The sequence below is a fragment of the Sparus aurata genome, chromosome 9, assembly GCF_900880675.1.
Source record: "Sparus aurata chromosome 9, fSpaAur1.1, whole genome shotgun sequence".
NCBI lineage: Eukaryota > Metazoa > Chordata > Actinopteri > Spariformes > Sparidae > Sparus > Sparus aurata.
The window spans coordinates 10,419,526-10,446,016 of record NC_044195.1 but is presented as its reverse complement, the minus strand read 5'-3'; the positions used below and the strand labels follow the sequence as shown (position 1 = coordinate 10,446,016).

At 43.1% G+C, this 26,491-nt stretch overlaps 1 protein-coding gene across 9 annotated transcripts in view; it reads right to left on the bottom strand.

Annotated features, from left to right (window-relative positions):
- The window catches only part of sema5ba (sema domain, seven thrombospondin repeats (type 1 and type 1-like), transmembrane domain (TM) and short cytoplasmic domain, (semaphorin) 5Ba), a 185,419-nt gene that overhangs the window by 111,979 nt on the left and 46,949 nt on the right, over positions 1-26,491 (bottom strand). For 2 of the 9 annotated variants that reach the window (XM_030428587.1, XM_030428590.1), the window contains one exon: positions 18,234-18,323. The exons of the other annotated variants lie outside the window; for them this stretch is intronic. The gene's annotated coding sequence lies outside the window, so the exon portion shown is untranslated. The remainder of the gene's footprint in view (positions 1-18,233; positions 18,324-26,491) is intronic. 9 annotated transcript variants of the gene reach the window in all.

The following is a 26,491-nucleotide window of genomic DNA, read 5'->3' as shown; positions in this document are numbered from 1 at the left end:
CCTTCATATTCAAATATTATTTAAGTAGACCTAGCCAGCACACACACACACACACACACACCCACACACACACACACACACACACACACAAAACACACATGCCGACTCTCTCATGCTTCCTGAGTAAACGCAATCTCCTCCAGTCATAACATATGAGTCTACAGTGCCGAGCTGAAACCAGCAGTTCATCATCTGCCGCCCGGCGCTCCTTACGATGTTAGCTTAGCGAGGTGTAATATCATTTAAGTAGATTAAAAACTGAGAGCATCAACTTTCTGCAGCTCTTTGGCTGGGTTACATCTCTCTGTAGTGTTTTCCTTGCTAATGCTTCAATCAATAACAAATTATTAGCTTGGTTGAGTTGCAAATCAACCATATTGCCCTGCAATCAATTATCCCTCTCACTACAGCTGGTAACTAATTAGGCAAATGCACCGAGTGCCCATGTTTGTCATTGCAAACAGTGGAGTCAACAGGCCCCCAGCCTCTGCCAGCAAACATACTGTTGATGAAACAGGTGGAAGTATTCAATAAGCTCTGCTCCTGCTGGATGTGTCTCAAGTCTCACTGAAAAAGAGCCCTGCGGGATACAGCGTAAAGGTCTGCGTTCAGGATACCTGATGGATGTGTCAGGTCACAGGTCTCTGACTCGCTGTATCATACAAAGGCTTCTTGTTCTGTCCTTGAACATGTTGGTGCCTGGTTCTCACCAAACATGGGCCCATTTTAATTTTATAAGACATATGTTACGCATGAAAATAATGACGTTTCAGTGCCAAAAAAGTTTCAGCCATTGACATACTTTTTTACATTTTTCTAATCTTGCCACACAGATTGACACATCCCAACAGCAGAAGAAAGCGTAATCCCCCTCTGCAGGGCACACAGGCCACCAGAGCCAGCAGCCTTTGTGCCACAGATGGCTGATTTTCAAAGAGTTGTTTGTTATTTACAGAGCAAGCATTAATGTTGGAGTGAGCCATCAAGTCAAGACTTGACATCTCCTGCTCATGTCTCTGAGTTTGCCCTCTCCCAGTGTGTATGTGCTTCTGGATCTAGTGATCCTAATTGGTATTCCTGGAAGACCTCCAGCACTGCATTTTTTACATCTTTTTCTGCTTTACCCTTATTTGATTGGCTAAATTACTGTGTGTGCATTGATCAAGAGCTGGTGTCCACCCACCAGGTCCCCTTGGTAATGTTCCTGCTTTTTTGGCACTTAGAAAGATATGGAAGGGTTTGGAATAACAAGAAGTGGTGAATTTAAGCCTGAACTTGATATAAGGTGATCGGAAGTTGATAAATTTATGATTTGTAGGAAAACTGTTTATAGAACAGCCTCAGAATTTAGCTTGATCTTGATCCATTCCAGTTATCATCACCTATAAGTCGATGACTGACGTTGATTCCCATCTCCACCTGTAATCCAGCCAACAACCAAGTAAACTGCCTGTTAGCCCTCTGCTATTTGCTGCTAGTCTGTAATTGGGTTCTCTTACCTGTAACCAAACCTTGTTGAGATTAGAGGACAATTACAAGTCAAGCCCAGTTTCTCTGTCTGAGACTAGTGAGATGAGAGCGGCTTTTGTTTAATGTATTCGAAATGACTGGCTGTAGAGGGTCAAAAAAGAAAGAAAAATCGAAATCAAACTTTAAAGCAGGTGACAGTGACTGATCCGTGTCAGTGCAGCTTGACATGAGTCCAGTGTTTGACACTATAGGACATAGTACGGGCACTATGGTGTGTAAATTAGAATATATAGACAGCTGGTGGAAACCTAGACTGACTCTCCTCATGTTTGAATTGCAGGGAATGGTCCAAATGGGCTTGTGGTGTCCTTCAAGGTTTAATCCTTGGACCATTTAGATTTCCTCATATATGAATCCTCTGAGACACATTATCAGAGACACAACATATGATTTGAGATAAATTTCTGACACACATCTGTAACTTTGAGCTAAAATGTATATCTTAATAAGACTGAATCAGCACAACTGATCAGCTCATGTCAACATCTAGACATCTAATAATTTAATACAAATAACTTCTAACAAAGCGGGTGACTGTCAAATTTGCTCCTTTCATGTTTTTAATAGCATTAAACCTTCATGTAGGTTATATGATCCATAACCCTCTCTTCACTCATATGGTTTTTATTTCAATTTAATTACATCTGATACCAGCTTCAACCAAAGTGAAACTTGCAGGAATACTTTTAATTGAAACGAAAAATGAGGAACCATATGTTCTGAATTTTAGCATCTTGTTATTGGTTGTCTGTTTCCTAATTTCTTTTAAGCCGTCGCTGATTACCGTTGAGGCTCTGCACCGACGGGCACCTGGTTATCTTCATAAACACTTTCCAGTTTCCTCATTCTTCACATTATGTGAAAAAAAACCTGTGTATTCAATGTAATACATTATGGTTATCACATAATTTTTCACATAAGTTCAGTCTAAGTGACACAAAGCAGCATAATACAACCAGGGACACTAGAGGGAGGGCTACTGTGGTATAAATGATGTAGAAAATCACTCCTTCGGCAGACTCCACATTCTTACATTCATGTTGATGACACCTGACACAGAGTGACATGAAACACGAGGAGAGAGACAGTGCAGGATGACATGTAATTAAGGTTCCTGGGCGAACTCAAAGTGAGAACTTCATGCTTAAGTGTTTTGCCACTCAGGACACCTCACCATTTTTTTTTTATTTCCATCATCCGTAGAAAGGCAGTGGGCAGGTGCTTAATTCACATTAAATTACAGAGTCCTGAAAGTCAAAGGCTGACTCTACAAATCCTCTCATTAGTATAAAAGCTGGAGTGAGAGCAGAAAGGGCAGGAGATGGTGACAGACAAGCAGGACTCTGCTGTAAGTTCAGGCTTTGGTGGATGAGTTATCTCAGCATTGACACACACAAGGAGGCGTACTGTCAGCAGCAGGATGGGTTTAGTGTGTGGATGTCAAAAATGTCTGTAGAAAGTCTTGTCACATACTCAGGCAAACCCAGATGTACACACAGGCACACACACACACACACAGGCACACACACACACACACACACACACACACACACACACACACACACACACACACACACACAGTCTCAGCTCTGGAAACTGGCAAAATCCAGCCATGGACAGCTGGTCACACACCACACTGGGTCTCAGCAAGAAGGCAGAACTGACACATGCTGTGTGCCAACATCCACTCCTGAGTGTGTGTGTGTGTGTGTGTGTGTGTGTGTGTGTGTGTCTGTGTGTGTGTATTTGTATGCATGCGTGTGTGTTTTTACAGAGCAGGCTCTTGATAGCCACTCCAAAGAGTCCTGATAGAGTCCATCCAATTTCCTGTCCTACTGTGTGTGTGCTGTGGATTAGCAACAGTTTGTCAGCGAGGAACCAGGACAATCCATAGACAGACAGACAGACAGACAGACAGACAGACACACACACACACACACACACACACACACACACACACACACACACACACACACACACACACACACAGTGGAGTGTTTTAAGCAGACTCACTGGCCAGCTGTTTGCCTGTCAGTCAGTCAGTCAGACATCCTGCCGGATACGATGAGTCGATTAAAGGTGTTCTATATGCTGAGGACTTACAAGGTGCCTGTGTGGATTGGACTAATAGATGTCCGGGCACGTCTTCTCATTGTCAATAAATAGTGATCAATGAGGACACAGATCAACTGCTTTTAACGCTGTGTACATGGTGTTTGCAGAGGAGGAAGACATTTTTCAGTCCCGCAATCATGTAAAAATACTCCAAGTCCTGCAGCCAGTGATGGTCCCTCTAAAGTGTACTCAAGTATTGAAAGTATTCGCTGTGAAAATGTCCAGTCTCCACAATGGTGGGCCGTACGCGCACAGGGGCTGAGTGGTAAAGAGTCGGAGGTACTGTAAAGCACCTCACCAACTTTAAGGTTTCAGATTCTTGCATATCTTGTTAATTATTCTCCAAGACTGAGCTGGATTACAAGACAATGTCATTTTAAACACCTTAGTCTGGGATTTATGAGCTTTCATCGCTTTGATTAAGTACTTCTTTCTATAGTCCAGCTGAAATTAAATGTCCTTTTTATTGTCTGCTACAGCGTACGTATTACCCCTGTAAATTACATGATCTGCATTCTACATCGAGAATAAAATCTGAAACCCAAAGTGAGAAATTCATATTTCATATATCCTTTTGGTTTAATGATAGTGCCCCCTAGCCAAAAAAGATATCTTTCTCGTCACCATATTAGCATATACAAAGGTAACATAACTGTTTCATCATAGGCAGACAGGTGCACTGACTGACTGCAAGACAGCCTCCTGATGCACAACAGCCCCCGACCCTGGACAACATCAACTTTACAGCTAAAGTCTCCTTCTTATCTAACGTACAAACACAAACACGTCTTCTTCTGCACCTCGGCTTATTGAATGAGCCAATAACAAAACATTCACTGTGGAGAATTGCACTGCTAATGTCAGTTTGCAGGCAAGATAGCTAATTAGCTGCTCGGCGGCAGCACATAAAACAGCATGTAAACATACCTGCAAATGTCATTTGGGTCCTATTAGACACTGCTGTGGTCCTTACTCTTCAGTAGCACTGCTTTAACAACACACCCTGTGCCCCGTGGCGTGTAAGCTACAGCACAAGTTTGTTTACTAGGGCTGAGTGAGCTGAGTTCTCAGCTGAGAAGTATGAGTATAATCCATGAGTCAAATGTACGAAGGAAAAATCCTCATTGGCTAAATGAAGATTACTTATTTAGGTTTGTTCTGTAAACACTTCTCTTGTGATCCGAACCATTGATCTGAAGCTAAATTCTGAGGCTGTTCTGTAAACAGTTTTCCTATAAATCATAAATATATCAACTTCTGATCACCTTATATTAAGTTCAGGCTTAAATTCACCACTTCCTGTTACTCCGGAGCAAGACCCAAGATTACGTTTGCCCATTCCAGGTATGGATGCATATTACTTAGATAACAGATACCCGGTCCCGGCCAGCTGCTGTCGATCATACACTGACACGGCACTCCACATACTGAGACACAAAGAAACACTTTTAATATCTTCAACTAAAACAGTCAAATGCGTTTAGACCAAAGTTAACTTTTTCTGGAGAGAAGGTCAAAATATAAAGACAACTACCTACCAACTGTAACTGTACTGTAAAGAACAATATTTGAATAAGTGAACTCTCTCACCTCTTGTTGTTTACTCTATTTACAGTAGACACATAATTTGACCTAAATGTTCAAAGCTAGAGGCGGTGTATTTCCTGTGAAGGGTTGCTGCATTAATATCCCACCGGGATGCTTCAGCGTGGTGCAGCTTGTTGTAAACAACCCAGAGCAGTACGACAGTTCTTCTCCCAGTGGCTTAGAATAAAAAAGACTACAGTGCTTTGGTGCTGCAATGAGATAATTTTGGAAGGCTCAATCTAGACAAACAAGGTAAGCTCTCCTTTTAAAAAAATAACTTCCTCTCTTTATCCAGATTGCAGCCAGTAAATCTCAACCTTTCCTGAGCACAGCTCTCATAAGCCCCTGCCAATGCCAACGTGTATCTATGGCAACAGAGCGGCAAGTTGGTAGTCAAGCAGCGGGAACCAGGTTGAGTGTATTTCGGCACAGACCTCAACAGTCTCCCCGGGAGAGCTGCATGGCGGACTGCCCGCTGATGCAACACGGTACGAGGAAGTGAAGTGCTGAAGACAATGAAACAATCGGAGCAGGCGAATGGAACAAGATTAGAGGTGATAATAGTAATCCGTGTGCTGTATATGACAGTGAGGGTGTCAACTGACCCACCTGTCATTTCTCTGATGGCCAACAAAAAACTGCTGCTTTGCTGTTTGAAGACATGCATGGAAGGATAAAAGAGGCTTTCAGGACAGCAGAGGGTCGACGCAGGCCTAAACACTGAAAAAGGGCAATATAAATCACTTCCCCAACGTCCCTCGCTCACTTTGGCGTAAGCTGTGGTGTCAGTCGAGGGCTCAGTCTGACAGCCAAGGTTCCAAGTGTTACTGTTCGCCTTCAGCTAAAGAAAAGACTCAGGGAAAAGAGGGTAGCAGGGGGACTGTAAGTAGTGCTTTTCAAAATGCATCCCTGAGATTGTCGGAGCCCATCACATTCCTCCGGGCAGCAGGGCCTCTCGGCAGGTGTGTCGATCCTCCTCGTACCAGTCGTAAAACCCTCTCCCCTATCTCATTTTGAGCCCCCTCCTCCTTTTATCACTCCGTATTTTCTTTGCTCTCTGCCCTCTCATTTCTTTCTTCGCTTCCCCGGAGACTTTTATGGACCAAGAGTTTCCAGAGTCCACTGCACCTCTGCTGCCTGCCTGCTTCTACATTTTAACCTGGCCAGCAAGGGGAGTACATCTAATTACAACTCAATGCTAACTCCCTGAACCAGATCTCATCAGAAGCTTACAACACAGATTAAATTGCCTCCGTCCCATTGGGAAGCAGTCACCATGGGTATGAAAGAACCGCCCATTTTATGCCATTTTGGAAGTGAAGAAGGCAGGAAGTCCGTGTGACCAGTGGTGACGAAAAATAAAAAATGAGTGCTTCCTGCTTTAAAAACATCTGTCATCAGGGACAGAAGATAAGAAATGTAATTGCCAATTTCTGCAGCGAAGCTCCCGCAGGAGGAATCTTTTACTTTTTTCTTTGATTCGTTAGAAGTGATTAGACATCATTGTTAAGCGTCTTTTAGCAGGATTTCAAGCTAAGCCCCTCCAGAGCTTTAAGTGCATGAAGAATGTGTTGCTCCTACAGAGCCTGCTGCAATCCTCCCAACGCTCATCATTAGCATGTATGGCACAGGAATACCAATACCTCCTCATCTAAATGCTCGCAGGAATTCTCTCCTGCACACTAAAATGAATTAGAACAGAAGGAAATAACACCTGTTTCCTCCAGGAGCCGAACACGAGATCGATGCCTCCAATTCTGAGTGTAAATCAAGCAGGTTTTTAAACAGAACAGAAGGCAGCAGAGCTCATTTCACACCTGTCATTTTGTCTTACCGTCGCTCCTGCTCAGTTGAAGAGGTTAATAAAAAAAAAGCCCATTACAGTACGTGTGTTTGCGTGTGTCTCTGCTTAATCAAACTAACAAATCAAACCAGCCTTACAACATCGTGATGAATGCCGACAACCCCTCCCAGGATGCATATTGCCACCATATTCCCATCCCATTCAGCCTCTCCCCTCGTGCCCTCAGGGGGTTTGGTCCAGTCAAGGCTACATTGACCATGTCTAATTCGACTGAATAGCTCAACCCCACCAATCTCTTTAATGCCCGCAACACCCAATGGGGGGTGGGGGGTGGACATGGCCGACGGGGGCCTCATGTGAGTCTCAAGGGAACGGGAGACGAACATGTAGGCAACACACTTGGGGGGGAGGATGCAGGAATGTGCGATGGAGATGGCTACAGGGGGAGATAGGAGATCTTTTTTCTTTCTCTTCTTGGAAAGAAAGGGTGACGGAGGGGCCACGGCAAGATTCTCTTCTTATTGAGCCTCTTCTTATTGAGTCTCTTCAATCAGGCTTGAGAAGGGAGGCACAACCAGAGAATGGATCTTCTATAGGGATGAGGGAGGGTTGACCTTAGACTGGAGGAAAAAAGTGTGTGTGAGTGTGTGTGTGTGTGTGTGTGTGTGTGTGTGTGTGTGTGTGTGTGTGTGTGTGTGTGTGTGTGTGTGTGTGTGTGTGTGTGTGCGTGTGTGTGTTTGTGTGTGCGTGTGTGTGGGGACAACATTGAGTGACAGGGCTGATGAGGTGGTGAGGTTGGCAGGCGCTGTCTGGATTATGTCCGATATCAAATCAGAGGCTGTGCTGGAATCAAGGCATTATGGTGCCTGAGGGAAGGTGCCATCTGATATACTCGTCTAGCTGTGGGACTGTCAACTGAGGTTTGATGCGAGGGGAGGCAGCAAAACACAGGGATGGAGGGAAAAAGGCACCGGATGTGTGTGTGCACATTTTGTTCATAAGCATGTGTGTGACTGTGTGCAATCCGTGGGATTGGAGGGATAAAGAGGCTCTGTATAAAACCTGACTGTCTGAATGCCTTTCTATTTTCTCTCTTTCTGGGGCAATTTTGGTTGTCTTCTTACTCGTCTTTTAATCATTTTCAAATATATCGTGTGCAGATATCTGCTGGTGAACCACGTAATAAAAGTCTTTCACAGAAAAACAACATAGTTTGGAGATTGACAGTTCATTCTTGACTTTGCACACAGCAGCTGACAAAACATTCTCCGTTCTAAAAAAAAAATCACAGCAGATGAAGTTTGCTCCTTCGTCTTGAAACTGTTGAGCAAATGGTTGTTTCCCCAAATCACTCCCTCCTCCTCTCGCTCATTGCTCTCTAAATAACAAATAGTCAATAGTTTCAGGGAGCAGTGCACTGACATTTGGAATGTATTAATCACCATCATGTTTGCATCATCCCTGACTGGTTTATTGTCACTGTTGCGTGTGATATGTAAAAACTTTCTGGTAGACACCAAAACCAAAAATACTGTCCTGAAAACAAGCACCTTATGTGAGCTTTAAGGAGCTGCAATCAGAGAATTTAGAAATGTTTTTGAATGACTTAAACTGATCAATCAATTATCAAAATAGTTGGTGATCAGTTTACAATTACTCTAATTGGCAGCTCTAATTGGCATCGTTTTTGAGAGCACTATATAGTGAATACATTTAACAGTCAGATTTGGGACACTAGATATACAGCAAATAAGTCAGCCTATGTCACATCTACACATCCATCACAACTGAGAAACATTCATACATGCAGATGAGGGCCGTAACATGAGGCTGAAAGCTCCTGAGCGAGTGTTAAAGTAGTCCTAGGTTCAGATTGTTTTGTCGTCACATGTTGATACCTGTACAAGGCCAGGCAGGCAGCAGGGGTAGAAACTCTGCACACAAATGAGTCATTTGTATCCTCAAATTAATAATCGGTGTACTAATTAGTAATTTGTTCCATTAAATTAATAACTAGTGCCCTTGACTTAATACTTCATGCCGTCAGATTACATAATTAACTCTCAAATGAGGCTAATAGCATTAAGTTATTCTAGCAGTTGTAGCTGAAGTCACAGGTTTCTGTGAGAGGAGTCAGCAGCAGGCTGACAGCAGGGAGACGAGTCCTCAATCTACTGAAGCTATTCTCTAAAACTGACCGTCAGATGAACATTCGATCAAGCAGTTTTGACAACAGCTTCACAGGCATTTTGCTGGTGAGGACAAAATAGGTGTAAATAAGATCTTTCTTTATTATATTTTAGCAAGAACGTTTTTGACTTTGGAGATGAAATTCTAAAAGCACCTGACAACATTAATTACATTTTCCATATTTTCTTGCGCTTAAAATCTGAAAATGTAAAAACCAATGTGACAACACAAAGTTATATTCAAGTAGTGAATAGTTTCAGCAATGTGACAAACTTCACCAGATTGCACCCACCGAGCAGCACCACCTCTGCTAAACAACTATACTTGCAGGAAAATACAGCAGCGATGTTCAGTCTCAAACAGCTCCTGATTGCAGCTGTTACCTGGTTTCATTTTTTGGAGATTTCAACAACCCTATTTTTGTACGACTTCAAAACCACACTGAATAGGCGACCAAATAAATGTTGGTTTCTCGCAAAAGTGGATTCCAATTACAAGCCACTTGTACTGGAAGTAACAATCAGGAGAAGAGTGAGAAGAGAGTGATTTGACTGGGAGTGATTGAGGAAGAGTTCGATTGAAGGATAATGGGCTTAGAAGATGGCTATCAATGGTCAGTAAATGGCAAATCACACTGGTTTATCATTCCATGGTTTGAGTGACAGACGACTGAGGGTGGAGACGCTACAGAATCTCTCTGTCCATCTCGTTTAACACACACACACACATACACAAAGAGACACACATTAATACTTCAGCCTCAAGTTTCAAGCACACACCTGTTACAGCAGCCAGCCATTTTATACCTTTCCACATCCCCAGTCTGTAATAACACACTCCGTCTGGCCCTCAGAAACTCTATTATGATTTCACTTGGCACTGTCAACCACAGTCTCACACCTTCATTCACACAAACTCAAACCATAATGTGATATTATCGACTGCATTTCGCTCTGTGTCTACCTGATACGGTTTCATTGTGTGAACTGGGCACCCCCGGGCCTGTATTGATTCGAACTCACCCAACTAGTTCAGAGGGCTCAGCGAGTAAGAGACTGTTCAATTTTGGCCACCGGTTTCATTAGACTGTTACTATACAGGCTGAGCGCGGGAGCATTATAGAGGACGGTCTGCAACAAGACTCGCGGGAAAACAATCCCCAGTGTGGGTGCAGAACACCATGTAAACGTCAGCGAACTGAAGGAGCAATTTAGATTTGAATTTAAAAAGTCAGCTTAAAAAATAACCATTGATAAAATCCCATGACGTTCACTGGAAACACTCAACAACTCTATACTCTATAGTGCATTATTCATCAGATCACCAACATGATTCTAGATCTGCTCTGTTCTGTGGGAGCCTTTAAAACCAGGTGAAGACAAAACGTCTCACATGTTGGATCACTATAATGATATTTAAAATCTAGGACCAAAGATTGTCTCATATCACTGCAACCATATGAAATGACGTACAGCCGAGCCCTACCAGCCACTACCTCAACCTGTCTGATCCCTGCCTGCTTTTTGTACCTTTGGACTTCTGTCTCTTTGTCTGATCCCCAACTTAATGAGTTTGCCTCCCATCCTGAGTGACATTTGACGTTGCCTGCCTGGTCTCTGCGTCTCTCATGACGATACTCTGTTTACAGTGAAAACAGGATTTACTGGATCAAGGTGTGTTGGCATTCTTATAAACACTGCTGCAGACTGATTTCTCCAAGGGGTCACAAGACGAACATTTCTCTATGGTAGGTACTACTGGTTAAATCAAGAACAACAAACAGATCTATCAAACCAGTACTTTCAGATTTGTCAGTAAATTCAACACTAGGTAACTTGGTCTCTTCTCCAAGTTTTCAGATACCGATGCATTGGGCTGGCATCAAACCTGAGCCACAAACTCAAAGCGTTGTTTTCGATGACCTTGGAGTGAGACTCAACCTTCAACTATGTTCCCCAAGAAAGTCCTATCGTGGTGCATTAAATTCAACATGGATCATTAATGCATTAATTGCATTTATTATTCAGAACATGCTGATATAACTTCTTGTACGTTTCCAGTCCTCAGAGCTGTGGCCTTTTCCCTGTCGTTTGGCAGAGCTATGTGTCAGAGGCGCGGGGTCAGAGGGACAGGGCCCAGATGATGGGCTATTAGGGAACAAAAAGGCAGAGACATGAGTAACCACTCAAACAAAAGGTCTGTCCAGCACATTTCTGGCCTGACAAAGCCACAAAAGAGGGGCGTCGATGCTCTGAGTGGAGGTTGTTAATTGGAGAGCCAATGGTCACGAAGAAAGGGAGAGTTTGGGGGACAGAATGAGCTTTTATCCAAGCCTCTGTGCTTATGTTCTAATATACAAACCAATTAGATGTGTACAGAGCAGACTGCTAAGGTGTTTTAATGTTCAAGCTGAGAATAAAAATGAGGAGAGTGTGCCGGACCTTTTCAGGGCAGAATCACAACTTTTTAAATCGAACAAACCAGAAGAGACACACATAATACAGCTAGAGCTGAAACACTAAGCTGATCAGTTGTTAAACAAAAACCTCAGTGTGAAAGTTTGCATCATTTTACTTTTTTATGACACATTAACTGAACCCCAGTGGGTTCATTTTAAGCTGTTCTTGAGACCAAATGAGCTAATGGAAGATGAGCTGGCAGTTTGGCGCATATCCTTTTAGTATGACACTTTATGGCATAAACAATTAAATGATTAAGAAAATACTCATTATTTGCAGCGCGACACAACACCGAGAACAATTTCATATTTTTTGCAAGGTTCACCAATTTCTGTAAATTACTTTGCCTTTATTGTTATGATGAAGTAAACAAATCCGACAGTCATTCTGACAGGCTAACATTTTACAACAATGTCCAGAGTAGCTAGTGAAATGAATAGGGCTGCATGTTATATCTGCTGCCAATATAACTATGCCCAATAATGCAGTAATGTAATTATTGGATATATGTAGCTGCAGGGTTTATGTATATATCATTCTGTAAGTGTGATTGAACACTGCTAGTGTAATAATGTCAGTGGCAGATAAGAGGCCCTGCAAATTAATTACATTGCTGCCTGTTGGCACTTTAAAGGAGAGAATAATCAAGTGGCAAAATGGTGTTTCTTCTGTTAACAAACCTTAGTGTCGAGAAACTGTATCGATGGTAGAAAAATAATCTAAATGTCAAATTCATGTTGTTGCTGTCAACAACAGTTCCGAGCAATGTTAACAAGCTGAGAGACAAAAATGTAGGAAACTGCTGCTCCAGCTGAGTTGGAGCTGTTTTTGGAAAGTTATCGTTACAATAGCCAGCAGGTGCAGGAACGTTCCGGTGTGTTGCATCGAGAGTAAAACGAAATTAAAGCACAAAATCAACATTGTGCAATCAATTGCCGGATTGGCTGATCAATGTGATTGCTGTTACCTTTGCAGAGCCACTGCTTTTAAATAACTACATAACAGGGGACTTTTGTTGTGAAGGATTCATAGGAGATGTGTTTACTACAGAGTTAGCAAAGCTTTGTTAGCACTGATTCTTCGACAATACTACAGGGAGCAATTACAGTCGCTCCTGTGACCAATGCTCAACACAAGCGTGTGATCAGTTAAAGACACACCTTCAAGCGGGTGGCCCTGGTGTCATGGAAATGCAGATCCCTGCCAGGCCGGGCTGATGTGCCGGGGCTAACCAGGTCAGGCAGAGCCGACCCAGTGCCAATTACTTTTCACAGTCCGGACCAACTCTGCTGTGAAGAATGCAGGAAGAAGCTGTAACGTTACCTGAACATGGACTTTCTCTTCTCTGGCAGCAAACACAGCATGTATCACTTCAGTAACTGACCACAGTGATGATAGTATGAACTTTTCTGTGACTGCAGTGATGTGCTGGTACCCCTCACCTACAACAACAAATCTGCTGTCACGCCAACTGTGGAGGCTCAGCAAGTAACACAAGTGCAATTAGGTGCATGTTAGGTGACATATATATAATCGCCCATGTACTATGACTGTAATACCTTGTACAATAACACCTTAGAGTGAGGGCACAAAAAAGTCTAATCCCCCTTTTTCCCCTTAACCAGCGCCAGTGTTCATGGACCCTGGTGGTCTCTGGGCCCTACTCCAGGACCTGCATGCTCTCAGATCTGTCTGTGTGTGGTGTTTGGGCAGCTCAATGTTTTAAACACATCTCTGTGATGAGTTGCAGACACAACAGGGCAAAGCCAGCGGCGCTGATAACAGCTGATAACATGAGATAGTAGCGTACGACTATCGCTTCACTTCAAACATCAAGGAGCTGGAATGCCACAAACCATCCGGGGAATGCCAAACCAGCTCGCACATCAACACAACACAGTGTTAATGTGAGGTCTGGGAGCTGTGCAGGACCTCTCAGTGAGGCCGCCCTCACAATGCACAGATGACTGCCTGCACATTATTTTCAGCGCACAGTGGGTCCCCCTTCCATTCGGCATCCTGCTCCTCTCTGCCGGGAGAGCAAAGTAGCGTTAAGAAGCAGCGATTCAGAGAGCTCGTACTTATTAGCTGCTATCTCAAGGACGACACGACACGTTCTGTTCTAATTAACTAGAGCGGACACCAAACAAAACACGCACAGAGGGCCGAGCCAGACAGTGTAATTGATGAGCAAATTTATTACATCTGACTTCAAAGAGGCTGCGGATCAAAACATATCACTTGATATGATGAGCAAAGCTGCAGAGAGACATGGTGTGTGGCTGTGGCGTGTACAGTGCGCAACACAAAACACAGAAAACACACCACTGATCATTAAAGTGCTGCTCTGTGTGTGTGTGTGTGTGTGGGTGTGTGTGTGTGATGAAAAATATCACAGGCATATCTTAATGTTATGATTTTGACTTGAGTCCTTGAAATGTTTAAAGAATAATTCATGTACATAACTAAGTAATATGTTCATATAAACATATAAATGTTTATATTGTGTTTTAGCAAAGCAAAATCATGATCAGCTGTAACACGCTGTCACGGGTTTCATTAAATATTCATTTAGACTTAAACATGATCATGTAAAAACAGATCAAGCAATGAAAGTAAAGCTGCATTTCGGTACAGAGTAAGTTCAAAAGAGACAGACTGACTCACAGACCTGGTGTATTTTTCCCTCATGGCTAATAGGAGAGCAAACCATCACTTAGCAGACACAGAGCAATGGTGTCAGTCGTTAAGAGTCATTTCTGTTGAAAGTTATCACTCCTTTTTGGTCCTGAGAAAAATATCTGGCTCTGACTCTCTTCACCAGCCATTCTCTCGTCTCTCGGAGCGTCTGCAATGTCATTTGTCAGATCAGATAGGATTGTTGTGTCTAGACAGCACCAACCTATCTGTAAGGGGTTGCTGTGGTAATGACGTAGGTGTCACCAACTACGGATCATCACCTCGCTCTCCAAACAGTCATTCTGTCAAGTCGTGGGCAGTCAATTTATTCCAGTGTCTGTCCACAGACTGTCATGCGCTTCCAATGACGCTGGACTTAAAGAAATTTAGTATGAGAGGCCATAAAGAAATCATCTAAAAAGTTATACAGTTGGAAGAAAATGTCACATGCACACAACATGTACTTACCTCTTTCATCACCTCATTACTTACTAAACATTTTTTGAGGTTTATTGTCCAGTTTTTAGTATTTGATGTGTACACATGCCTTTAAATAGCTTGTTTGTGTGCTTTTGTGTGAGATTTTATATTTGAGAATGAACTGTATGGTCCAGTGTGTAAGTCACATGTAAACCAGGCATCCTTAGTCTGTTTCTGGTTGCTCTCAAACGTAAAGCAGGGCTGCAACAGGTGATTATTTTAATTATTAATTGCTTTGTTATTTGTTTCATCTGTCCATCATTATAATATCCAAATGCACAAGACAACAACATGACATATTTGATAAATAAAGAACTAGAAAATGTTGCAAAATGTCAATACAATAAAGCAAAATCTTTGCTAAGCCAAAAGCAGCACTTTCCTGCAGTTTTATGGGTATTCCCCCGTGCTGACATGGCAATTAAGTACTGTTTGTGAGTGTGAAGCAGCCAATACCCCTTGCCAATTAAAGAGAGGAGGGGTGTGGAGTTTTATTAGCAGGAGTGATCCCCAGCCATGATCCTATCAGCAGCAGCCATGCTTGAGGACAGACAGGGGGGCAATGAAAGAGCCCAGCGCCTGCTGCAGAGCCTGGTGTCTGGTCAGACCTGGCTGGATTCAATCCCGCTGACTGCCCTGATCACTCACCCTCGATGCCGGGCACGAGTGCATAAAGGGACAACCATATCATAAACACACAGCAACACACACACCTGCAATGCTGACAAGGAGACACACAAACACACACACACACACACACACCCTGAGGGTGTAATCACTGGTTCTGAGGAACCACAACAGCTTTGTTCACAGTCTGTCCACTGCTCACACATCTATCATTCCACCAACACCTCATGTTTCAACTATCATGTTTCTATGATATATTATCTATAATATACACTACCAGTCAAAAGTTTGGACACACTTTCTCATTTAATGGTTTTTTCTTTCTTTCTTTCATTTTAGACTCTCACTGAAGACATCAAAAATATGAAAGAACGCATATGGAATTATGTAGTAAACAATAGTAAACCGCCCTTTGCTTTGTTGACAGCGCTGCAAACCCTTGGCCTTCTCTCAGTGAGCTTCATGATGTAGTCACCTGAAATGGTTTTCACTTCACGGGTGTGCCTTGTCAGGGTTCATCTATGGAATTTCTTGCCTTTTAAATGGGGTTGGGACCATCAGCTGTGTTGTGCAGAAGTTAAGTTGGTTAGTTACTTTAAGAAACTGAAGGTCAGTCAGTCCGGAAAATTGCAAAAACTTTGAATGTGTCCCCAAGTGCAGTCGCAAAAACCATCAAGCGCTACGACGAAACTGGCTCACATGAGGACCGCGCCAGGAGAGGAAGACCAAGAGTCACCTCTGCTGCTGAGGATAAGTTCATCCAAGTCACCAGCCTTAGAAATCACAAGTCAACATCACCTCAGATTAGAGCCCATATGAATACCACACAGAGTTCTAGTAGCAGACATATCTCTACATCAACTGTTCAGAGACTGTGCGAATCAGGCCTTTATGGTCAAATAGCTGCTAAAAAACACACTACTAAGGAAAAGCAATAGGCAGATGAGATTTGTTTGGGTCAAGAAACACAAGGAACAGACATTAGACCAGTGGAAATGTGTGCTTTGGTCTGATGAGTCCAAATTTGAGATCTTTGGTTCCACCTGCCGTGTCTTTGTGCGACGCAAACCCCAAACACACCTCCAGGCTGTGTAAGGGTTATTTGACCAAGAAGGAGAGTGATGGAGTGCTGCGCCAGATGACCTGGCCTCCACAGTCACCTGACCTAAACCCAATCGAGACGGTTTGGGATGAGATGGACTGCAGAGGGAAGGCAAAAGGGCTCAGCATCTCTGCGAACTCCTTCAAGACTGTTGGAAAAACACTTCAGGTGACGACCTCATGAAGCTCATCGAGAGAATACAAAAGCAGTAATCAGAGCAAAGGGCAGCTATTTTGAAGAATCTAAAATATAAAACATATTTTGAGTTATTTCACACTAATTGTTTACTACATAATTCCATATGTGTTCATTCATAGTTTTGATGCCTTCAGTCAGAATCTACAATGTAAATAGTCAGGAAAATAAAGAAAAACCATTAAATGAGAAGGTGTGTCCAAACTTTTGACTGGTAGTGTACATCTGACTTTTACAACAACTCACTTCAAAAAATACATTTGCCGCTGTTGCAATTAACAGTATACACCTGGACCGGGATCGACTGATACTATAACACCGACATCATGGCCTTAAGAAGGGATTTCTGATTAACATCACTGATGTCTAGACACTGAACAATGGAGGAGAGGGTAATGAACACTAATTGTGTTTTTTAGCAGACACCCAGAGCTGTACGATAACACATACACACTTGTACCAAGACAGGACAAAAAAGGAGCTGGCATGGGGCAAAGTGACCGAGGGAGTTGGACTACCTGGTAAGTCATGGAAATATGTATCAGCACAGCTTAGCCCTGATCGATCCATACTCCATTCAGGAAACAAGCATTTTAAAAGTTGTTGGCTTGTAATCTTGCATTGTGATGCTGTTATTTCAGTGTCCTTCTGATCCATTGACTGCAGTCAGATCACAGAGAAATCTGTCTGTTCTGGGTTCATACAGATGTGGTAAAACAGATATATTCAGTCTACGTCTACTTGCTGGTCACCGTTACTATTCATTAATTTCAGCACACCTATTAAGAAACAGTCACTCATTGTAGACAGATGGACAGGAGCTCCACAGCTGAGAACTGGGCACCGGCCAGCCTCAGGTGGAGCTGAAAGCTGCAGTTATCAACAGGCGACTATTCTCTTTGCATTAGGTCTGAGGCAAATCATAAGACCTATTTCACTCCTCTAATAAAAGCAGAGCTAGGATTCAGACTGAAATCAGTCCTGCATTAAAGCAAACACAGCACTTTGTAACACAAACAGGACTTCACAACTCTGCAAAGTTTTCACGGTTCCGCAAATGACGAGGTTAACAGCAGGTGGATGGCGCTCATGTAACAAAGTAATCCACCAGGACTGTGGCCTTACGTATATCTGATTGGCTGACGCAGCATCTTGTCAGATGGTGTTGCTGGTTCAACTTTTTGCTGGACGACTCTGCATTTTCCTGCCAGAGTCCTCCATCATTCCAGTGACTGAGAGGGCAGTCTATTTTACACAAGGCTAGTGTCGGTCTGTTTCCATCAGAGGTTAAAAGCTGCAGGTTAAATGAAAATGTCGAATACATTTCCCAGAGATCAGTCTGTCAAACGGTGACAGTGACGATGTTCATAAATTTCCAAGAAGTGAACAAAGTGTCACAGTGTCACAGGTTTAAAGGTCCAGTGTGTAGGATTGCATAGCTTCCTACAACATGAACACCCCTCACCTCAACCTGTCCTACAGTGGCCACTTTAAAGGTGAAGGGCCTTCTCTCCAGCGATGTTTGGTTTGTCTCTGTAGATGGAAAAGGATCATTCTGCAGTAACAAAAACATAACAAATCTTAGCTTCAGGACAGAATTGTGAATATTATATTCAATTTCTGGCAGTGAGGTCCCCTAAATCTTACACACTGCACTTTTAAGACTATCATTTACATTCAAATAAAATGAATCTTTATATTGGCCTAGGTTGACATAAACTTGAGGTATTATCTGGGTTGAAGTGCTGTGAGTGAATGTCTTTCCTCTGTATTTTCTGTTGAATGTCTTTTGAGTTGATGTGGTGCTCTCTTCTTTTCCCACTCAGCCGTGGTGACAGTTGCTGTTCATGACAATGGCCCAGCTCATCTGTTTACTCCAACGAGTGTCGCTGCCAGTGGAATTATAAACACATCACTCACATCAGGTAGAGATTTGTAAAAGCTTTTTTTTTTTTTCTTTTTTTTTTTCAGTTTTCATTTATTTTATGAAAATGTCTGATATTTATGATTTTATTTAAGCAGCTCCTCTGAGATTTCTGCCGAGAGCACGAATCTTGCTCCACAGCAGTATCGTTCATCTCATCTCTGTTCTATTTCTGTGGCAGCGTGCAGAAAGAAGAGTGCTAATAAACCCTTCTGCTCCGTGTCAGCTCCCTGCCTCTCTCCGCTGATAGATCTGAATTGCAACTACAAAACCATACTTCTTTCCTCTCCCTGCTGATACACACACAAGCAGGTTTAATCAGCACCAGGTAGCCAGGTCGGATTGGAGCTCATTGGAATTTAATGTACCGTGAATTCTCATGAAGTCCTGTGGCCAGGCCCGGGGTACGTCCAGTTGTTTCTAATGTTCTATTTCTGAGTTTGAGAGCTCAGTCAGAATTCACTGCGGATGAGATGGTGATGATAACTGGGCTCTTTTTTCGCGAGTGTGTCTCATTATTAATTCTATTATGGATAGTCTCTTTGCATGAAGCCCCATTAAACAGAGTCAGCCCGCTAGAGCACAGCAGACCTCAGGTTTAATTGACACCGTGGTACACTCGGGAACGTGGAGGAAGGCATGATCTGAGTGCATGACTGATCAACGCAAATGCCAGCCTTCTCTCACAGGAGTGTGAATTTTAAGGAAGAATTAAGCAAATGTTTGAATTAGTATTCCAACAGGAAGAATATAAATCTCAAGCTGGAGAAGCAGAAAGCCTTGGTAGCATTAAACACAGCAGAGCCGTGACTGCAATGATACAAACTCTGCATCCTCCTCTGAGCATCCATCTGATCTACAGTTAGTCCACAGTAATATTTCATTAGAGATGACAGCTCATCTAAAACACTCACATTTTCATGGCCTCTCACAATAATGACACACTACCGAACTGTGTCAAAGTGATCAATCACTGGCAGCCTGATGACAAGCTGGTGGCTGCTGTTTAAAGAGCTCTTTGTGTCTGTGCTGTGTCTATGTTCTGAGTGACACGGCTGGGACGGCGGCGCTGAGCTCAAGGCTTCGGTCATCCAGACACAACACAGAGCGCTTGTCCAGCGCTTTACAAGCTGTTTCTGTGCCAGCTGTTTTCCTGTCAGAGAATATCGGGGTAAAGAGCCCCAGATGAAAAACAATTGGCAAATGAAATGTCACTGTTTGGAATGGCTTTGGATTTTCTACTGTGAAAAAAGCAATTTATACGGGCACTGTGCACCTAGATTGAACATTGTGACTGGAAGCAGTACTCAGTGAAAATAACAACAATCAAAGGAAAGCAGCAGCTACTAGAGGAATCGAGGGCACCAATCATTCAAAGTACAGGATTAAAGGCCAGAGCTGTATCTACATGGCCGAGACACATTGCACTGCTTGATTTTTTATTATTTGAATGCAATATGTGGAGTATGGACCTACCCTGATAGCCCCTGACATCCCTGTAGAATGTTAATGTGAAGCAGAGAAACAAAAAATGGAACAGATGTCAACAGGAAGTACTAATCCACATGAGGAAGACGTGGAGGGCAACAATTGGATGAACAAGATTTCAGATTCTGATCAGACAGCATTTCGTCACAACAATGTTGAGGTGTCATACTGGGCCTTCAGTCCAACACAGAGGTGACGCTCAACTTTTTTCTGACGGCTTATATCATCGTGAGCCTTATATAGTTTACATTTAAAGGTGTAATATTTAGGATCTTAGTTTAAAACATGCAAAAATTATCTGAAATGATCAACTGAATGTGAAGAATTAACAGCTCTGACGCAGTGGTGTGCACAAGGTCGCCCCCCCATGGCCCAATTGTTGAAAAACGTGTGCTAAAGTGCCCTTCTGGGAGCCAAAATGTGCGCTAAAGTGCCCTCTTGGGAGCCAAACTTCGCACTAAAGTGCCCTACTGGTTGGCAAAACACACTAAACTGCCCCCTTGGCTGGTTAAAACATGATAAACTGCCCTCTTGGGAGCCAAAACACGCGCTAACATGCCCTCTTGGGTGGCAAGAACGCGTTAAAGTGCCCTCTTGGGAGCCAAAACGCGTGCTAAAGTGCCCTTATTTTCACCCCTGCCCTTTAAAAAGTCTGTGCACGTCAATGCTCTGACGTCATATCTACAGATGTTAGCATGCTAAGCAGCTCGTCTCAGCCCGTCCTGATCCAAAGTTTCTGTGCTAGCAATTTAAACACCGACACTCGCCTGGTCACTGAGATCCCCATCTGCACCGCCAGCTGCGTGGCTAACGGAGCTAACTAACTAATGGCAGCTGCAGTTAGCAGCAGTTAGCAGTTTCTCTGGTGAATCGCTGCCTCCTGTTTGTTTTGAGTATTCTTTTGACAGGTAGCCAATTCTGACAAACTGCACCTCTGTGATCTGTCCCACCTGCCCTCTCACAAATGGCGCAGAACATTCTCTCTGTCCGTCCACCTTTACATGCCCTAATGTTGTGGCGCGGGGTTGTCACTGTTCGGCTGGGTAAAAAGTTGTGATTTTTAACTATTGGTTCCTTTTCATGGTTTCCTGAGATACAACTGCTAAAGAGTGACAGGAAACAGGGTGAGAGAGTCGGGAGACAACAGGAATCTCTCAGTGTCTAAACAGCAGCGCAAAGCCAAACTTTTGCATATTACAGGTTTATATTTCAAGTCATCTTGGCAACACATCTTATAGGTTACATTAAATATAATTTCTTAATATGCCATTCATTATTGTTTTTTTGTTTTTTTACATATTACCAGCTAAGGTAACCAGGTCATGTTGCTTGTAGGTGTTAAATACTGCAGAATATACATGTCTACATTCACATCTATCCTCATGTAAAGATCATCCAGACACAGCAGAACCCATGCTGTGAGCACTCAAAGATTGCACATAAACTACCTTCATAACTGGTGCCCTGATATTAAAACATAGAAATGATCATTGATTACCAAAGACTTTCCCCGGATTTACCTAAATGCAAAAACAACTGACAACAACACAAATGCTAAAACCTTTCAATAAATCTGAGGACACAAACTTTTCAATTTCTCAACTTTCCGCATGATTTGTTGTTGGAAAGCATGGCAAGAGATACAGGCTGTGGCTGCCATCAAGGACTGAGCCATGTGACAGTATTATAGCAAATGCTCTATAAATCAGCATTTTCTGATCTGCCATCTTTGGGTGTGTTATCGCTAGCACTGAAGGTTGCAAACTGTCTCAGTGTCAAAGTTAGACCTAACAAACCACCCCAACCTGCACCCTGAGACTTGAGGCAATATAACATCGATTCATCCAGCTCCACATCTGACAGATCAGACAGAGCACATGAGTGGGGCTGCGACGAGCTCGTCAGGGAAACATAAACAGATTCCACAAACAGACATTGCGTTGGGTTGTCAGATTGAGTAAAAACGTACAGTACGTGTCAGATTCGTTGTTGTCTGGCGAAACACAGAGATGGATCATGTCCAGGGAGGAAACAGAAATAGGTTTCACACGCTTTGTCACCACCAAACTTCAACATGACTCGGCAGTGCGACTTTCTTTATGCTTAAAGGCTTAAAGCGTAGGTTGCTAGTGTCCGAAGTGTTTAAGTGCATGTTGTAAAGGCCAATTGTGAAAGGCAAATTCCCGAAAGGGCAACAAACACTTCATTCACTCGTTTATGCTTTTGTAATTCCTCCAGTTAAACTTTAAACACAGTGAGGGGCATGTTTAAATGTGCAGTAAGTCAGCACAGTTGGCACCCACTGCCAGGCAGCAACACTGGAATCCAACAGAAAATCTTGTGTGGATGTAATTAAGTGTGGGCTTATTGCATTCATGCTGCTGCTTCTCAAAGCCTTCAAAGTGGTCCTTACAGCGGGCTGCAATCTCTCGGTCACGCACAATGGAGACAACAGGAGACAGCTGACGTGTCTGTCGCTGCTGATCACCTAACGCTTCCGCAAGATCCACTTCAAGACGGGCAGCCCAGGTAGGAGGCGATCCATTAGAGGCCAGCTATGCGCCTCCCCTGTTGATTACAGAGCATTGATCTAGCGCGAACAAACGAGTGATTTGGAACCCCGCTGGTGGATGAGCGACTGGGCGTGTGTGATGGAGCGAGGGAGAGGGAGCATGAGACAGACACAGAGAGAGGGAGAGACATGGGGAATGAGTGAGTGAGCTGGAGCTGCTGTTCCCACCAAATCCATCTTATTGGACTTTAGCTGTGGGCATTCATCACTCTCCGCCATTGTGCGACTCGGGGATTGGCTGCAAAACTTTAATAAAAGCTCACCTGCCAACCACACACAGAAACACAGTCTGTCCAGAGCGCCTTTGTGATTCCAAAAGGAGGAATTTTAGTAGAAGCATTAATTTTGTTGTTGACAGTTATATAACAATCTGGCCAACAATTACTTTCAAAAGCCTCCAATTGCACACACACACACTCTATTTATAAAAAGATGAAAATAAAGACGCTACATGACACTGAGGAGGCAGTCACCTGCAACATAGAGTGTGCATGTCTGTGAGGAAGTGTGTATGTGCGTGTGTTTGTTTGTGTGTTCATGCCCTGTGCTATTCAGAGAAAAATCCATTGGCGATGATGCAGCAGCCTGAGCGAAGCTGCTCTTTGCTTCCTAACAAGTCTCCCCGGACTCTCAGCGGTCTTGGCTCGGTCGCCACGACAGATGCAGCAGGTCAGTGACGTCAGCAGCACCGCTTCGAGAAAACCCCCAAACCTGTCACCGTCGCATTAATTGGTCTAATCTGTGATGTAATAAGCATCTGTCCCATTTTCAGCCACTCACATTCACCCACGTCTTCACCATGATGCTGATCGAGACGAGCTAAAACCGAGTTTTCAGAATAAAATAATGAGCACATAGCACAGGTGAAACAGAAACAGGAACACCACTTCCTTGCTGAAAATAAAGTTGAACCTTATCAAACTTTCTTAAAGGAGGTCTGGCATATAACTAGGAACTCATTAGCATTTTCCATCTGTGTTTTTCTGCCTGTTAGCGGAGGCATTTTATTAGCCGTGCTTGAGACAAGAGGTGTATACTGTTTACTGCTGAGTATTCTCAGTACTGGATGCATGAAGGCATTAAGTCAAAATGAAAATCACATAAAAACTTCCTTTCAAAAAATGTTTCAGTAAAAGAAAATTACAAAAACAGATGCTGTATACATCATTCATTGCAAGTAATATCTTCCATGTACATCATTGAAAGAATTTGTTATTTTTCATTCACAATGCCAGCAGCTAACTTCCACAGCTTAACGTCCACTCAGGTCTGCGTGATCTTATTCTAGTTTCTTGTCGTTTGAAATAAAGCTCTGGCTGAGCGCGTTCACATCTCAGGTGACTCTGACATTCCATCATTTTGGAAAGGGTCTTTTTCTGCATCCATCCATCTCCAATTCCTCAGCGCTACTGCTCAAGTAAAGTTCTGATCTCTGGCTCAAGGACACATTCACAGACACACACACACACACACACAAACGCACACCACTTCAGGTGAAGGGTTTTATGGACTCTATCAGCTGTGACTCATAATAATCAAATGAAAACTCAAACTACTTGGCCAGAATGTGACCGCCTCGTTTCAATTGATAGGTTGTCATATTCACACATGAGGAACAATCACTGAAGAGAAATATATTCAAACCACATCGCTTTGGATCTAGTCCGCCTGTCAGTTAGACACTTTCCGCTGGATTTGACAAGGCCCTCAACATAGACACACATCTTGTTCCTGAGGCATGAAAATTCATCTCATGTGATCTAATGACAGCTAGACAGCTAAAAATACAGCTCTGAGCACGGTCGACACACTCGGAGAATCTAATCAGTCAAACCGCACTGTGGGACGATCTGAACGAACACGTAGTGTGGAGAGATGCTTACGCTTCCGATTTATGTATGTCTCAAACACACTGGACCACTTTTGTGATTTTTACTATCAAAATATATCTTTGTCTATGTCTATATCTATGCACTCCTTTCAATCATGTCTTTGAAAAGTGACAAACACCACTATTATCCAGGCAATTCCGAAATAATAGAAAAAAGTAAGAAAAAACAGAATGTATGCGTACCTATACCGTACATATACAGCAGAAATGAAGAAATTGGGCCAAGTATCACTCTGATTGGAAACATGCAGCTCGATAATGACTGAGGAAGTGAAGCAGTGTGTAACGGGGGAGGTAAATTGTTGCTAAATTACATCTCGAGCGAACAACAGTGTTTCTAACAGGTGATCACATCGTTTTTTCCATCCCGCAACAGATTCATTACAATGTGCTCCACTTCCTTGCATGATTATGCACCAATACACCGACAGATATGTGACAAATTAAAGGCTTAACAACATAAATGACTCACACGGAAAGCTTTCATTATCTGAGCCCAGATTCTACAAACTCCACTGAGTGGATGAATGCCGGTCGTCTCAAAGCTTATTCCTCATTTGTTGTTTTGATGAAGGATTTAAAAAGCGCTGACTGAGTAGCACATTACTCCAGAAAAAGAGCAAAGAACGTGCGTCGTCCAGTCTGCTTCGATTCCTCATATCTGTTGAAGTGTCCTTGAGGAAGATACTGAGCCACATATTGCTGATGATGAGCAGCCCCTGCCATCAGTGTATGAATGTCAGTGTGGCTGTCATGAGTGTTGTAAAGCTCTTTGAGCGGTCAGTATATCGGAGAAGCACTATATAGGTCAAAGTCCATTTATTAGGCAGTAACTTTTTCCTTTTGAATGAATTGTCAAAGGTTTATACTTCCCATTAGGATTAGATTGAACATCTATTCAGATCGAATGTGACATTTTTATGCTGACTGGGCTATTATTCTTATCATTGGTGGAATATTAGTGTCAGTGTAAAAACATGCAGCAGTTCAAGTTTTTCAAGCCTCAGGAAAACCACCGCTAGTGGCAGAAAAACACTGTGATAATACGTGAAGTTTTGGGTTATTAGCACACAGAGCAGGAGAGTACAATCTGATCAGCAGTTGTCAGTGGAGATGGATTCTCAGACCATCTCACAATCTAGACACATGTAGCTACATCTAAATAATGCCCCGCAGACACACACACACACACACACATGCCATAAGATATACAGTGGTCAGATGTTTATGAGCAACCACAAATCCATTTCCATTTCACAAACTTCACAGTGTTCAGCTCGGGGCTGTCAGACCCTGCTGCTCTCACAAAGACTGAAAGCGAAGGAGGAAGAGGAAGTGTTGGCGAGGGGGATTTAAGACTGCGGGAGCGCCACGAGCTGTCAGAGAGCACAATGCTTTTTGAACTCTCTCAGGTTCAGCTTTTAAGAGAAAGCTTCCTCGGAGTACATTTTGTATTCGAGGCATCCAAACTTTGTGGTGCGCTCTGGAAGGGCCGCAGACCTCTGCGAGAGAGCTCATCAGTGGATACTGATCATTAAGTCATCGTTTAAAAGATCATTAAATGCAAATGACTTTATGCTTTTGAGACGGTGACACGCTGGAATCGAACACAGACGGACAGAAAGGCTGCAGCGGATCATTTGCTTCATCTCTCAAACTCCTCTGTATCTCCCAAATGGTGCCCGTGTTTGCTGCACATATCAGTGTCGTTTCCAGCGCTGATTACAGTCCAGAGCGCGGGGGAACATCCTGCCACAAACAAAAGACAGATGATCAAGCCCGGCGCTATTTGCAACACTGTTGCTTTGGAGAAACACGCGGCTATAATTAAATCCATTGTGATGTAAT